This window comes from Sturnus vulgaris, chromosome 17 (genome assembly GCF_052056855.1).
Source record: "Sturnus vulgaris isolate bStuVul1 chromosome 17, bStuVul1.hap1, whole genome shotgun sequence".
NCBI classification, from domain to species: Eukaryota; Metazoa; Chordata; class Aves; order Passeriformes; family Sturnidae; genus Sturnus; species Sturnus vulgaris.
In genome coordinates this window covers 14894185-14911059 of record NC_142259.1, presented here as the reverse complement: position 1 = coordinate 14911059, position 16875 = coordinate 14894185, and the positions used below count along the sequence as shown (strand labels likewise).

Sequence of the window (16875 nt, the reverse complement as noted above, 5' to 3'; positions counted from 1 at the left end):
CCCTGCCTGCTGCATCCCTGCCTGCTGCATCCCTGCCTGCTGCATCCCTGCCTGCTGCAGGCCAAGCACACACTCACACCCAGGCCCTGCAGGCTCCAGGGGCCATCAGGGCTGCAGTGCCCGGTCTGAGTGACCAAGGGGACCCTGCCTCCCTCCAGGGCTGAGCCCTTGCACCCTGGAACACAGCAGTGCCATGAGCTGGAGCAGGGCTGGCTGGACAGAGAACAGCTCAGGCACCTCACTGCAGCACGGGAGGAGCAGAACTCGCCTGAAGTCCCATTTGTGCCCTGTCCCATCACCCAAGAGCTGCATGGGGTCAGCCCAAAGCCCTGCACATCATTCCCTGCATCCCCCCACAGCAAAGTCTCAATCTGTGGCCTCCTGTAGGTAAGACTGGCACTGAGAGATAAAGAAACAATGGGGAGGATTCCACTGATTGATGAATGGGAAAAAAAGGGATTTGCCTTTACAAACAAACTGTAGGGCTGCTGATAAATGAAATTGGATATTGAAAGATGAAAGAAGCAATGGGGAAAACCCATGAATTCTGTAAGAATTAAAAATGAAAAGGGAGGGTTGTACATTAGAGGGGAATCTCAGGTATCAGGAGTTCTGGGAAGTCTGTGCCTCTCAAGTACCTGAGCTAATGGGGAAAGAGAGAGGGAAATGTGGATGGGAAATTGGGATAAAAAGGAGGCTGTGTCCTCCAAAAATGTGAGAGATCCCAGGGGAATGTCCCATGGCCTCTCCCTTTATTAGAATAAAGTAAAAGGACTCCTCTGTCTCCTTTTTGGACATAAACCGCTGGTGTTTGTGGATTGATTTTCCTGACAGCCTGGGACACTGGAAGGTGTCCCTGCCCATGGTAGGGGTAGAAGGAGAGGAGCTTTAAGCTCCCTTCCAACCTAAACCGTTGTGGGACTATGTGAAATGATTACAGGAATATTTTAAAGCCCTTCAAGCCCCAGGGGAAAAGAAAGAATCGGCCAAGTCTGGCTCACACCTGCCTTTAAAGCAGCTTTCTTTGAAATGAACAGGCTGCCTGAGTGCAAAGAAGATTATAAGCAGAGACACCTCTGCCACAGGAGGGAAAAAGGAATAATAATGGCATTCAAAGCTATGACAAGAAAATGGGGAAAAAAACCAAACCAAAACAAAAGAATGCAGCAGACTTTTTGGATCTAGCAGGAGGGGTACAAGGAAGATCAAGGCACAGACAGTGACAGGCAGCGTTGGACAAGGAACAGATCCAGAACATCTCTGGAGGCTGAGCCACCCAGCCCAGAAGCACAAGGACCTTCCTGAGTCCCAGCAGACCCTGAGCAGGCAGGGAAGGCTTGGAGGGAAAGTAGGGCACGAAATGATGGATAATTAACAACATCAGAGAAAGCTCCGTGGCCCACAAACCTCTCCCTGCCCTGACCAACTTCTCCTTGGCTTTGGACCAGAAGTGTGGGAAGCCAAGGGATTGAATTTATTTCTGTGCCTTTTTTACAGCAGATAAAGACTGGGGAGAGTGCATTTTGGGGGGAATTTCTGCTGATGGCTCCACCCTGAGTGACCCCATTCCCTGTGAGGGTCCTGTCCCACAGCCCTTCCCAGCTCCTGCCCTGCCAGGTTCCAGGATCTGCCACCTCCTCCTGACCTGGTGTTCTCTAAATTAAGAAGCTGTTACATCCCTTCCTTCCTTCCTTGGCCCACGGGGTGCTAAGAAGGTCAGCACAGATCACAGCTTAAAGGGCCCCAGTGCCCCCCTAATCCTGGCCAGGCAGAACTGCCTGAGCTGCTAACCTGAGCAGGTGATTAGAGCCTGGATTAATTTATCTGTGCTCTGATGGCCCCCCCAGCCTGGGCTTTTCTGAGACACCAGAAAATTTCAGCCATCCTGTTTTAGCTGAGCCATCTAAGGATGCTCCTGGGTCCTCTCATGACAGGGCACTCCCAGCCCTGTAAGGATGGACTCAATAACAGCTATTTCCAACACTTTCCCTGCATTCTCAGAATAATGGGCATTTTCATCAGCCTTCCTTGTTCTTCAGTCACTCTCTATGTTCTTCTCTAACTGCCTGAATGACAGATATTTCCCCACTGAAATATTTCCCAAGGAGCAGGGAGCTCTGCAGCTCCTTCTGGAATCGACCTTTATTCTGTGTGCCACCACTAAGTGCAGGGAGAAGTGAAAAATGAAAGAGCAAATAATCAGCCAGCAGTGTTCAGGGGCTCAGGAGTCCTGAGAAAGGGAAGAACTTCCTGGACAAAAGACAATTCCCTCCACTCACAGTAAATACCTTGTACAAAAAGAAAGGTCCACGCTTCAAAACTCTCAATATGCCAACAGCCAAAACAAAACTCGGAAAAATTTCTGGCAGCGTTCTTTGTACAAATGTCTTCAGTGGTAAAACTCCGTGTATTTCTTCAGTGCTGCTGAATCCCACAATTTCATTTGCTAAGTTAAATCCTGGTCTATGGAATTAGGGTACAGTAGTCAAGCAGAAAAGGGTTTTTAGTCAGGCCATTTGTTCAACCTATCCCTGTGCCAGAATATCTTCACTACCACCATGGGCAGCTGGAACAGAAATTGGTTATAGACAAATCTGATCAAACCCAAGCTCCCTTTCTTGCTCAGCTGCCTCATTTTTGGTTTGAAGAAGTTCGGGTGAATCTTTTCCCTGCTGTTATTTGGAGTTTCCTGGGTTAGATTTCCAAATAAGATCTTTATTTACTGTCTGGTATCTCTGGAGGGCCATCACACAGCAGCAGAGCTCCCACCTCTGTGGTGAGAAGTTTCACATGCTCATATTTATTTTTTTTTCTCTCTTCTATGTAATATCCAAAGGAAAACTCCAACTGTGATACCAATTAAAATACAAATCCTGCAAACCCTGCTGAACTGAAACTGAGAACCCCTGGATCCCTGGCAGTGCCCAAGGCCAGGCTGGATGGGGCTGGGAGCACCCTGGGATTGTGGAAGGTGTCCCTGCCCATGGCAGGGGTGGCACTGGATGGTTTTTAAGGTCCCTTCCTTACCCACTGTTAATCTGTAATTTCTGCTTTCATCCAGCTGCCCAGGAATCAGAAGAGAAAATCCACTGCTAAAAATGACACTGCTGCATCTTCCTGCCATGAGCTGAGCACAGAACGAGGACACCCTGAAATCTTCACCCTCTGCTGAAGCAAACTCCAGGTTTTACTCCCCTGAAGTGCTGCTAATCCATTCTTACCACAAGGAACCTCCCAGCAGAGCAGGCAGAGCCCTCCTGGCCCCATGGCTCAGGAAGCACAGCAAGTTTCCAACAGCCACAGGCATTCCCAGGCCAGAACTTCCCAACCCTTAGGTCATGCTGCCACTGCAGCTGATCCCTAAATCCATTCCCATCCCTCCAGAAAACCTCTGCTCCACAGAGGTGATTTCAGCTCACCCCACCGGCCAAGCGAGGTCTGGGGATGTTAAATTTCCTAAACTGTGGCCTGAGGACACCCTGGTAGCCTTTGGGGATGGGGAACTCCCCTGTCCTGACAGGAAATAGCACAGGAATGATTCCTCCCAGGTGCCAAAGGCTGCTCGGCTCCGCTGGCAGGGGCAGCAGCAGAGCTGTGACCAAACCCTGGGTCCCCCCAGCCCCACAGAGCAGCTGTGCCCCTGCCTGCCCCAAACACTGCACTCCCCACGGGCACCACTGCCACCCCCTGCCCACCCTGCCTCTGGGCTGTGCACAGCTCAGCCGGGAGCACAATTCCCCTCTAGGGCACTCACAAGTCACACTCATTTCCACCTCCATCCACCACGACAAACCGCAGACAGAACCCTCAGCAGCACCACCATGAATCTCGAACGCAGACACGCCCAAAGCTGTGCTCAGAACCAGCCACAGGTGTAATCACACATTCAGGGAAACACAGAATTAGGCTGGGAAGGACCTTTGAGAACGGAGTCCATGGCACTGAGGGCCACATCCTTCCCTGAACACCTGCAGGGCACCTGCCTGGGGTTAAGGTGATCCCAAACTCCATCACCAGCAGCACAGGGGACAGGGGCAGATTCTCAGCAAATCTATCCACCCCTGACTCGCTGAACACTCACAGCAGGCCAGGCTGAGGGAGGATCAGCCTCTCCAGCAGGCTCCAGGGCAGGAATCCTCAGGAACCAAGGCACTGGACAGCTCACCTGCTGCCAGCTCCGGGCTCCCCAAGGGCCAGCTGTGCTCCTGTCCTGGGGTGACTCTGTCAGGTTCAGTTGTATCCCCATTTGTCTCCACATCCAGGAACACACACAGAACACAGAACACAACACAGACACTCACCAGGACTGCCTGGGCACCTGGGCTTTGTCACTGTCCCTGGTCACCAGCAGGCACAGCTCCTCTGTCCTCCCTGTGCTTCTTCACCCTGCAGGAACCAGGACATGGAGGGAGGGTAAGCAGATAATCCACGACTTTCTGGGAGGGTGTGCAGTGCTGGAAAGCAAAGCTGCTGCTGTCTGCAGGGATCAGAGCTGGGACTTTCTGAGCTAAGACTCTGAGCTGCTTAGCACAGAGCTGGAAGTGCAGCAGACAGAGGTGGTTGTGTTCCCAGGGCTGGGCTCTGGGGGGGGGTTCTGGCTGCCTCAGGCACCAGAAATCCCACAAAAACTCCTCCATCAGGTTAATGCTCACAGAGGACAAGGACAGAGGCACGCAGGAATTTTTGGTCACGATGGCTCAGGGAAAAAACAGTTTCTTCCAAGTGAAATATCCCACAGTAAAACTTTTTCACAGTTTTATTCATTTATTTATTTAATATTTGGAAAACGTGCTTTTGAAACCAAAGGTTTTACTTCGGGTTAGGCCAACTTGAAACTATTCCTTGATGGAATTAAAATGTTCTGCTTTAAGTCAGTTCCTCCGTGTCCCAAGTTCCTCCTGGAACTTTAAGGTGCTTCCATTTCCCTGCCATGGCTGGGATACCTGGCTGACCTGCTCAGCATGAGAGATGTGCCAGGTGGAGACATAACCAGGATTCAGAAATGGAAACTGCAGGGCTTTTTAAGGCATTTTTTGGCTGGGTCACCCTCAGCACCCACGGGCAGAAGCTCCTGGCACAGTGGGGTTGGTGCAGACAGGGTGTCCAGGGATGCTCCTCACAGGGAAGGGTGCAGAGCAGGGATGCTCAGCTCTTTGTGCTTCTTGTTAAATTAGACCTGGGTGAGGTCTAAGAAGTTGACTGATAATCTGGAGTGAAAGCAGAAAACAGGAAAAGCTCACCAAGAGCAAAATCAAGAGAAAAAAGGTCACCTCCCACTGTCCCAGGCTGCTCCAAGTGTCCAGCCTGGCCTTGGGCACTGCCAGGGACCCAGGGGCTCTGGGCACCCTGGGCCAGCCCTGCCCACCCTCCCAGGGAACAATCCCTTCCTAATGTCTAATCTAAATCTCCCCTCTTGCAGTTTGAGGCCATTCCCTGCTCTTACACTGAATTCCCCTTTACTGTGCAAGTCCAGTGGAATTCAGGCAGCAAAGGCAGCTGAGCCCAGCCCTTGCAAGGCTGATCCACTGAGTGCCCCATGCCGTGATTTCTGTAGAATCACTTCAACCCACAATACAAAAGTGAAGGAGAATGGAGGCAAGAGCTCTGCCAAAACACAGCATCACTTGAACAAAGTAACTGCACTGAAATGTGCTGGTTCATTTCCACTCCGGGCTCCTCAAGCCTTTCCCTTCTCTCTCTGAACGATAAGGGGCATAAAAATTAAACAGGAGTTGTCCAGGAGCAAAGGAAGGCAGTAAATCAAGGGCTGGATGGCATTCCCAGGGAGCAGGGGAGGGGAGAAGGGATGAAACAGTGCAGGCACCGACTAAGGAATATCACAGATCCTTAAAAAGCCAGGACTCCTCCTCGGGCAGGGACTCCACACTGGGCTAAATTCAGATGGAGCAGCAAAGGGAACGTGCCCAGCACGGCTGTGGGGTTGGAATGGGGTGTCCTCGGTGCCACCAGGCTCAGAGCACAGCCACTGTCACCCCAGCCACACCTGGGCACGGACACCCCGACAAAAACACCTCCTCACCTCCCAAAAACCACAGATCTGTAGCCACTGCTGAGGGCAGAGGGCTGCACACACGTGGGGTTTTCTGGGCATTTCCAAAAAGTGTCCTTCCTGCAGGATGGGCTCACGGGGCCAGGGCTGTCCCACCAGGATCAGCTGGGGACTCCAGGAAAAGGCAAGAGTCCAAGTGAAGCCCAGTGCTGCAGTGGGATGGGGACATCTCTGGTGTCCTCACACCTGACCTGGGATCCTGCCATCAGCACCTCCAGTCACCTCAAACACTCCCAGGCCATCACACACAGGCCCAGTGCTCTGAAACACCAGCAATCAGCACCGATTTTCTGCCAGCAAACAAGATCCCCTTTAATTTCACAGGCACCTCCTACTTCATTAAGGAGCTTGCTCTCCAGGGATTTGCTCCTCAAGTGGGGCAGGAAATGAAAAGACACAAGATGCCATTTAATTGGGGATAAAGATCCATCTTTGCAGTGCCTATCATAATGATGTGTCATTTAAAAACAAGTGTGGAGCAGGTGTGAGATGACACCAGCTCTGATGTGCATAAAAAGGGTTGACAGCAGCAGCGTGTCTCAGAAACAATCAGCTGCTGCAACTTCAAAACTCCTGCTCCCTTTGGGTTCTCTCTTGCTCTCTCCCCTCAAACTTCTCTGCAAAATTGACTTGAAATGGCTGAAAAGAAACAGCACCTCAGGGAAGCCAAGGGGTTTGAAAGGAAGAGAATGGCCCCTGAAATGTCTCAGCAATGGTCTCTGAAATTGTGGGGCAGGGCTGGTGCTGGTGTCCAGGATGGAGAGGGGAAAATCATCAGCACAGGCAAGGTTCAGGTGACCAGAGCTGTCCTGATACCCAACCCCAACCTCCCCTGACACAGCTCCAGCCATTCCTGGGGGCCTGGCCCTGACCAGGTGACATTCAGGTGCTGATGCCTGCCTTGGCAGCTGAGGCAGGTGGGACAGGGTTTCTGCCTTCCTCAGGTCTCCCAGCCCCTCTCTCCACGCTCCAGGAGCTGAGAAATCACCTTCACAGTGAGGGTTTCAGGTGACCTGCAGGGAGCAAGGAGAGCTCATGGATGTGTCATGCTCCTTGTTCTAAGGGAAGGGAAGCCTGGAGCTCATCTTTAGAGGAATTCAAGGCAGCTCAGTTGGCTCAAGCCTGCCCAAGGCAGCTCCCACAGCTCAGGCTTTTCCTTCTGAAGCCCCAAATCAGAATCCTCGTGTGTGTCCCTCCACGCTGAGAACTCCTCCAGCTTTTCCACTGGGCATCACACCAGGGGCTGAATGCGACCCCTGAGCACTGGCAGGAATCCTGCAGAAACCAAATCATTTGACTTCACACCAAAGGCAGTGGCTCAGCTGAAGTGGGAGTGCTCCTTCTGGGAAAGGCACACCGGGAACACCAGAGCAGAGGTCTCTGCCCTTTGTGCTTCTCCAGACGTTATCTCTGACACCCTGGATTTATTTAAATCTATTTTTCTAACAAGTACCTTTTCTGCACCTCCTCTCATGGGAGATAAAATGGGGAGGAACCTTGTTTAATTGATGCACTTTAATTAACTGCCTGTTTTGTCAAAGCCCCGCTCCTGTATTCTGATGCAAATTCACAGCCTTTCATTGTAAGCAATACCTCAGGTTGGCTTCAGTCTTAACTGATGTTTAAATGTCCTATTTTCTCCCCTGTGGATCCATATTCACAGAATTCCAAATCCCAGCGTGGTCTGGGTTGGAAGGGACCTTGAAGATCATCTTGTTCCAATCCCCTGCCATGGGCAGGCTGCTTACATCCTTCAGTTATCACTGCTCTGCTCCTCCCACCTTGGGCAGGGTTTCTGTAGCCACTGAGCACATCAGCCCCTTGTCCTGAGCGAGCTCTTGGGCCGGGATGCTGCTCAGGGAGTGCCGGGGGCTGGCTCTGCCCCCACCTCTCCCACGCTGTGCTGCTGCAGGAGCATCTTCTGTAACACACAGGAACCCCTCAACCACAGCCCAGGCCAGGACGGGAGCAGGGACAGGTTTTCCTGTTTCACTTCAAGGGGCAGACACAGCTCCCCATCGTCCCTAATTCTGTGTCTTGACAGCTCCACCTTCTGCCTGTGCATTCTCTCCTGCTGTCAGAAGGTCACCAGGCAGTTGGAAAGCCATTTCTCACACCCTGGCTAATCCAGAGGCACCTGGCTGCCTCCTTCCACTGCCAAAATGCTGACAACAAAACTAATTAGTGGGCAGCAGGACTGTGGCTGGGTGACAGCACTGGCCTTTACTGTACCAGCCAAAAATTCAAGGGATTCAGGAGCAGCTCTTGGCTCCTCCTCAGACTCCTTTTGTGACCTTGGGCTCCAGCTCTGTGCTCTACCCACTGAGGCTGATAACACTTCCCAGATGTGGCCATGCAGGTAAATTAATTTATGGTGAGGAAATAATTCATTAGGATGGGCACAAAAGTCTGTTTAGAATAAAAATGTAACGTGGTTAAGCTTTTCATCAGACTTGTGCATTAGCTGAATATTCCCAATACTCTCACAATGTCTGGGCTGAGCAGATTGAATGGCACAGGGTGCCCAGAGCAGCTGTGGCTGCTCCATCCCTGGCAGTGCCCAAGGCCAGGCTGGATGGGGCTTGGAGCAGCCTGGGACAGTGGGAGGTGTCCCTGGGCATGGCAGGGGTGGAATGGGAAGAGCTTTGAGGTCTCTTCCAACCCAAACCATTTCCTGACCCTGGGCAGTGTCCAGGGCTCTGCAGCAGGAGGGGTGAACTCCTCCTCCCTCACTGATGAAATCCACCACTGCAGAATGGCCCAGGGACCACCATCCATTCTGAAATCACCTCTGGGCTGGCAGAGGGCCCTCCCTGTCCAGGCAGAGCACGGACATCCCCTGGAGCCGCTTTCCCTGCAGCCCTCCCAGCACTGACCCTGCCTGCAGACACCCCCAGAGCCCTGGGGAGCTGAGATCAGCCCAGCTCCGAAAGGGAATGAGAAACATCTCAGCGTGCCCAGCCGGATGGCTTTTCCTGTGTGTGAAACACGCAGGGAGGCTCAGAGAGCAGGGCAGTGTCTGAGCACACCGGGACACCCCAGGCACAGACAGGAGAGGCAAGAGAGCCCTGAGCAGCCTGTCAGAGCCTCAGCAGTGGGGATAATTGGTTTGTACACATTGCTCCCACACCCAATTACCAGCTCGGTTTGCTGTTTGATTGTACACGACTCTGGCCCAGCAGAGCTGCTGCTGTTCCCATTCCTGCACACATCACCCAGCCCCTAAATCATTTCTAACAGCTCCTCTCCCCGCTGCCCTCCCGGCTCATTGCAGCCCCATCTGCACGAGGCAGGTTGCAGATATGCAGGAGCTGACATTTCTCTTTTGAGTAATTTGCAGTGGATTTCTTGCCCATTTGATGTAGTCATTTTGTTCTCGGCACTGATGTGACATTAATTATTGTTAAATATTCTTATCTGTTACACACAGTTCTGTTTAGATAAAGGTCAGTGCATGAACCCCTGACAGTGCTCGTTGCTGCCATGCTCCAAAGCCAATTTGTCATCCTCTCCCTTCAATACCTTCATCTTGGTTTCAGTTCATTTTTCCATTAATTCAGGCACAGTAGAGAGCCATTAAAAAATGCAAAATCTCTCAGCTGTTTAGCTCAGCACTCGGACAAGGAATTGGAAGGCTGGGGAGCACCAGTTGCACAGGGAGGGCAGGGAATAATGCCCAGGGAAATCCAGCAGCAGCCTCTTTTAAGGAACTGTATGCCTGCCCCCTAAAAATCTGTACTTTAGTTCTGCTTTAATGAAGATCAGCTAAACCTTGTGCAGCACATTTTGCCTTCTCCCAGCCTGGTGTGCAGTGGGATAACAGCACAATCCTGAGCACAGGGTGCCCAGAGCAGCTGGATCCCTGCAGGTGTCCAAGGCCAGGCTGGACACTGGGGCTGGGAGCACCCTGGGATGGTGGGAGGTGTCCCTGCCCAGGGCAGGGGTGGCACTGGATGGGTTTTAAGGCCCTTTCCAACCCAAGCCACCCTGGGATTTATGACCCTCTGCTACTCCCACACCATCCTCTCTTGGCAGAGGACAAGGGCAAGCTCAAGCTGTGAACATTCCCCAGAACAGAAGCAGCCAGCAGTGATGCATCCCCCCAGAGCCCTGAGGAGCAGCTGGGCCTGCTCATGGTGAGTGAAACCTGCACCAGCCTCTGCTCTGTCTTGCTCTTTATCTCTCTGACCAAATAATTCCCCTGTGCCACCCTGGTGTCACTCCCCACCATGCCACCTGCAAGGTGGGGACTGCAGTGCAGGGACAGCCCTGCTGGGACTCGCTGGGCAGCCCTGGTCCAGCACGCCCTGGGACCCCTGAAGAGCCAAAATTGGGGTTCCATGGCCTGCCAGGAGCAGGGGAGCTGAGAGATGCAGCAGCCTGTGCCCTGGCATGGCTCTCCCTGGGGACAGGTGATGCCATCCCGCAGGGACACAGCTGGCACAGCTGGCACAGGTGGCAGCAGGGACAGTCCCAGCTCAGCTCCCAGGGAGGGCAGCAGGGCTGGAGCACAGTGCTGAGCACTCCTGTGCCACCGGCCAGCTGCCCCTCTGTGCCCCAGCACAGCCAGCCTGGGTGCCACCAGAGCCCTGCACACACCACGGGAGGGAAGGCAGTGGCAGAGAGCCCTTCAGGGAGCTCAGCCCTCGAGCCAAACAGGTCGGTGACAAGGAGCAGGGTGGAGATGCTCAGGACTAGGATAACCCAAGGCCTCAGCTGCTGGAAAGATGGGCTCTGCTGCACAAGTAGAGAAGGATGCAAAGGTGGATTTGTCATGACTGAAGTACCACATCATGAATCATGTGCTCATCCCAGCACTTGGCATACAGAAGAGCATTTGAACCTTTATTCAAGGTGACATTTAATTTTGCATTGTGCTAAATCATTCTGTACTTCTAAATAAAAAGAGAATAAACTCCCAAACTTGTCCCCCTCTCAGCGAAACACAAAGAACTCGTGCAATGTGCTGAATGTAATCAAGTGTGGGGTTTTTTCCTTCACTTGGAATCACAGAATCATTAAAGCTGAAAAGGCCCTCTAAGATAATTGAGCCACCTAAGCCCCATAGCCACATGTTTGTTGAACTGCCCTTGGCAGTGTGTTCCAGGGCTTGACCACTCTGGCTGGGAAGACACTTCCCCTAATCTCCAACCTAAACCTCCCCTTGCACAACCTGAGGCTGTTTCTTCTCATCCTGTCCCTTTTCACCTGGGAGCAGAGACCAAGCTGGCTGCACTCTGCTGCCAGGGAGTTGAAGAGAGCCAGAAGGTTTCCCTGAGCCTCCTTTTCTCCACACTAAACAACCACCTTATTCATCAGAACCATAAATAAAGTCCTGGACAAAGGGATATTCCCATCCCGGCTCCCTGGCTGCACCAGAGCCAGGGGGAGCAGCAGCTCTGCCCCCTCCCTTCTGCTAAACTGGGAGCAGGGAAGGGCCAGAGCTGGCTTCACACGTAGGCAAAGGTATGAGACAGCACAGGTCCTCTCCAGCCCTGGGGACACAGTGTCCCGAGGCTAAAAATACAGAGACAAACCAAAAAGTCAAGGCTAGCAAGAGGCATTAGCAGAGCCTGTTTATTTCTGTAGCCAGGGAGCATCCAGAGAGAGCCCGAGCCTGCAGCACTTGCTGCCTGCATGATGGACAGGCTGCTGCAGCTGGAGGAGTCTGGTTTCCTGCACACACACAGGGCTGTCCCTGTCCCTGTCCCTGTCCCTGCCCCCTGTCCCAGGACAGCCTCACACCTTGCTGCCTTTATTTTTAGCTGGGTGCAGCAGCAGCAAGAGGGACAAGGCAAGGAAAGGATGGGCAGCACCACCCTGGTGAAGGCACACCAGGGAGTCAGGACCCAACTTTGCCAAGGTTTGTGAACAAACTTGTCCAGAGTCAGCAGCATCCAAGGGGGAAATCTCTCTAGCAGCCTTTAGCAGTGGGAGATGTCCCACACCTGGAGCAGGACTGGGCGGCCCACAGTGCCCCCAGCACACCTGGGCACAAAGGGCCAGAGGTCCACGGAAAGTTCCCACCACCAAAAGCAGTGAGATGCAACTTCACAGCTGGCAGGGGCAGTCCTAAGGCCAGGGATGCTCCCTGAGCCTGCTCCAAACACAATCATCACAGAACCCCTGAATGGTCTGGGTTGGGAGGGACATTTCAGACATCTCTTTCCAAACCCCTGCCATGGCAGGGACACCTTCCACCATCTCAGGCTGCTCCAAGCCCATCCAGGCTGGCCTTGGGCACTGCCAGGGACCCAGGGACAGCCACGGCTGCTCTGGGCACCCTGTGCCATTGCTGGAGCTGCCAGAGCTCAGCTCCCCTCACCTGGCATAAAAAAACCGCGGTGACACCAGGATGGAGCCACTGAACACCAAGGGAACAGCACAGGGAGCCTCTGGCACTGTGCCAGGCTGAGCCTCACACACAGGACTCCCGAATTCAATTTGCCTTCCTTCATTAACCACAATGGATTTACACCCGAACCAGAACTGAAAGCCATCAATTCTCTATTTAACCTCACTGCCATGTTATCATTCCCTCTGTCCCATGTTTGCCTCCCCTCTGATACCCAGACTCTTGCAGGGCTGACAGAACTCTGGCACAGTCTTCACACTGCAGGACAAACTTCCAAGGTAAAGAAAGGATAACATCCCAGCCTCTTCTGCAAGAGTGATTTCAGCACTAACTACTGCAAAAATATGAACAGAAAACTCCAGACTTGTAAGTGCAGCTGATCCCTCTGCAACGTGCACTCCAGTGCATGGATTAAGGTCTGCTCCTGCTGTAAGGAAACACTCCCTTTGACAGGAATGCTGCTGGAGCTCTGGGATAAGCAGGCACTGCATTTTCAAGGCTGATGGCAGAGGTACCTCATGGGAAAAGAGCATCCAGGAAGTTTTACCCATCAGCAGATGCTGTTGGCTCCAGGTGCTGGTGCAGCACTGAGAGCCAGAGAACAAAAGATCTCCAGTGTGGGATAATTTCCTTTTTGTGCTGCTTTGGCCCCTGAGAGTACATCAGATGAGGCAGAGCTGGTCTGAAAGCCAAAGGAAGGTGCTACTGCTGCTCTGCCACTGCTGAGCTTTGACACAAAACCCAGTAAATCCCAGTCCAGCAGCCACCTTGTCCATGGTGCACAGACCACGGTGCCTCAAAGCTCTGACCAGTTCCTCACAGGCACCTCTTGAGAGCCTCTCCCAAAGGAGCACATGTGCAGCTCTGGAGGGAAGGGTTTGGGGCCATGTGCCCAACAGGGCTTGAAGGAAGCACAGGGAAGAACCTGTGTGCACATGGCTCAGGTGAGCTCAGCTGCACTTCCTGGGATATTGCAGCTGTGGTGCCTCCCAGCATGAAATTCCACGAGCAGGGTGGGGATTCACCTACAAGGACCTGTCCTTGAAAATGTGAATCCTTCTGCAGAATCAGAAGCAACCATGGCTTCTTTTCACAGCGACTTTCTCGGGTGAAAAATCTGGACTAGCTCAAGGCAGTGCTTGGGGCAGCCTTGTGCTCGTCCTGTTGCTGAGCTGGGGAGGGTCCAGTCCCAGTCAAGGACTGCTGAGAGTGCCAGGAGCCCAAGGTGTGAGCAAACAGCCTCCCCACATCTCCATTTCAGACAGTCACCAGCACTGTGTCTCTCATGAAGAGCAGGTTTGCTGGAGTCACCCCTCAGCCACAGGCAGCTCCAGGTACAAAACCATCATCACTCACCCTGGTCCCAAAGTCCTTGCCCAGCATCCAGCTGCTTTTACACCCAGAGCTGGAGAGCAGCAAACCCAGCCCTCAAAACACATCAAATTAATTGGGGTCCTGAATTAGTGAGGTCAGAGCCAATTAGCTCCATTTGACCCAGCTGCTTTAAGCAACATTTTTCTAGTCTATTGGAGCTCGTTATCACACAGATTTGTCTTGGTGCCAAGTGCAGAATGAGCTGTCAGAGCAGGTGTGACCCTTGGGGAAGCATTTTCATCCTTGCTGGGGGTGGCAGGAGGGGAGAGCCCAGGAGGGGAGAGCAGCCTGGAGTTTGCAGCCCAGCCCTGCGGGGCTGCTCTGGCCAGGAACAGCTTCTGTGTGGCCACTGCTCGTTGAGGAAAAAAAAATGTCCAGACACCCCTCCCCTCCTGCCAAGCCACCTGACCCACATGGAACCTGCTCAGGACACAAAGTTCAATAACTTCGTGTTATTAGTAACTTATTAAACTTAATGTTTAATAACTTTGTGCCCAAGCAGGGGCAGCCACAGAGCCACCACTGCCCCAGGTACCACTGTAACTCCAGCAGTGGACCTGCAGTTGACCAAAATTCCTTTTCTGGACACATTTAATGTGCAGAAAGAAAGGCCAGGCTGGATGGGGCTTGGGAGCACCCTGGGGCAGTGGAAGGCATCCCTGCCCATGGCAGGGAGTGGCAGGGGATGAGCTTTAAGTCCTGTCCAACTCAAACCAGTCTGGGATTCTGTGTAAGAAATAATCCTGCTCTGTCCCTTTTCACTTTAGGAATGAAAAATGCAGATCAGAGAAAGCCCAAGCCACAGCACCCACATGAGCAGCAACCTCAGCACCTGGGGTTTTACAAAAGTAAAAGAATCCTCAATAAAACTTCCCCTTTTCATGAAAGAAAATGTACAGTTTGAGGGGTTCTTTTCTAATGAGAAATGTTAAAGCAAATTTAAAAAGTTTGACTTTTTTTGAACCAGTATTTCAAAGCAACAAAATAAGCAGCAAAATAACCCCATTTTATGTGTCACTTTATTGACATCCCCAGCCATGTGAATGGCATTGCAAACCCCCTCAGTGAAGTGGAAACCACTAAATTCTCCAAATTTGTTTTTATTCTGTGAGCACTACTTTGAGTCTGTCAGATGTTCTTGTCAAGATGTCACACACTGAAGCATTGAGAATTTCTTACAGACAAATCCCCAGTTCCAGGAGCTCTGCACAGGCAGCACTGGGGGGTTGCCCATCACACCTGGCACCAGCAGCACCTTGGGGCACTGCTCGCTGGGAAATTGCCAGAGGAATCCAGGACGGGTGACTTGAAAGGTTCATTCAGCCCCAAATTCCTCGCTGCAGCTCCAGGCTGGATCAGGAGTGGGACAGCCCCAGCAGGATGGTCATGAGGCAGTGTCACAGCCTAAGGATTACTGAGTGATTTAGGTTGGAAAAAACCTTTGAGATCATCAGGTTCGACCACTGCCCAGCACTGCCAAGGCCATGCTAAACCACGTCCCCAAGTGCCACATCCACGGGATTTCAAATCCCTCCAAGGATGGAGACTCCACCACTGCCCTGGGCAGCTGTTCCAGTGCTCAACAATCTGTTCAGGGAAGAAATTTCCCCTCATACCCAATCTAAACCTTCCCTGGTAGAGCTTGAGGGCATCTCCTCTTGTCCTGTCATCATTCCCTGGGAGCAGAGCCTGACCCCACCCTGGCTGCATCCTTAGGGAGGTGTGAGAACCACAGAGCCCCGTGAGACATCACATCCCTTCCTCTGGAAAAGGGGAGCAGTGACAGCCCCTCAGCCCAGGGCTTCAGTGGGGAATCCTCAGCTCCCCACAGCAACAGCAGCCACCCCAAGGGACATCACAGGGATGTCACTGCTCCGTGTCCCCAGAGCTCTGCAGGTGTCCCAGGCCAGCTGGACAGGGCTGGAGCAGCCTGGGCTCCTGGGAGGTGTCCCTGCCATGGCAGGGGTGCGATGGGATGAGCTCTAAGTTCCCTCCAACCCAAACCAGCCCAAGGAACGACTGCAGGGCTAAGATGGCTTTTTGCCCTCACCAAATATAGAGGTAAGTTAGATCAAAATAAATGCACTCACCGAATAAGCACTCACTACTGAAAAACTGTTATGGAATAGCCATGAACCTTCCTGCCTACCTTTGACTGAAATAATGGATTTTTTAAAATTCATCTTTCCCTAACATCCCCTTATTATCATAACCAAGCCTAATGAATGCAATTAAAGCTAGAAGTCTCTCAATTTCTTTCCCTTCTGAACAGGTTCCATTTATTGTTTTTTTTTTTGAAGCCCTGGAACAGAGGAGCAGCTGAAGTCACAACTTACACAAACAGAATTAGAAACAAAACCCCAGCCTGAGTAGCTGTTCCTCCAGGATTCCCAAACACACAGCCTCAGAGATTAGGGAAATGGAGGGGGTTTGTGCACAAAGCTACAAAAATAAAAGTTAAATGTTGTGTTGGGCCAAGAAGAAAGCAAAATTCACCGAGGAATAGCTCTTTCTGCCTCTATTAGTTTCAGCAGGATGTGGTGCTTCCCACAAGCTCCTAATGCAGCCTAATTGGGAGGGGAGGGATGGAGCTCAGCAGCTGCTTAGCAAACTTTATCATTACTTTTCATGAGGTCCCAATTTTCCCTGCTGCCTTGGATTTCCTTTGCCTCTGTGTATTTTGCTGCCCTGTGCTTCCTTTTCTTTCCTCTCTTCCTCCTCCTCGTCTCTCTCTGTTTTATCACAACCCCCAGGGCTGGCTACTGAAACAGAGCCTTCAGAAGCTCCTCAGAGCCTGGAGCAGCAAATTCCTGCTGAGCCCTGGGTGGAAAAGGACAGCACAGTCCTGCATCCCCCAGCTCCTCCATGGCCAGCAGGGAATGGCCCAGGGCAGGGTTAGATGGGAATTAGCTGGGAATTCTTCCCTTGGGATGCCCTGGCACAGGTGCCCAGAGCAGCCCCGGGATCCCTGGCAGTGCCCAAGGCCAGGTTGGGCATTGGGGTTTGGAGCAATTTGGGACAGTGGGAGGTGGCCCTGCCATGGCTGGGGTGGCTCTGGGTGGGGTGGGATTGGCTT

At 52.4% G+C, this 16875-nt stretch overlaps 1 protein-coding gene across 4 annotated transcripts in view; it reads right to left on the bottom strand.

The window, feature by feature from the left end:
- The window catches only part of RALY (RALY heterogeneous nuclear ribonucleoprotein), an 83955-nt gene that overhangs the window by 46955 nt on the left and 20125 nt on the right, over positions 1-16875 (bottom strand). For 3 of the 4 annotated variants that reach the window (XM_088175171.1, XM_088175170.1, XM_088175173.1), the window contains exon 2: positions 4302-4386. The exons of the other annotated variant lie outside the window; for it this stretch is intronic. The gene's annotated coding sequence lies outside the window, so the exon portion shown is untranslated. The remainder of the gene's footprint in view (positions 1-4301; positions 4387-16875) is intronic. 4 annotated transcript variants of the gene reach the window in all.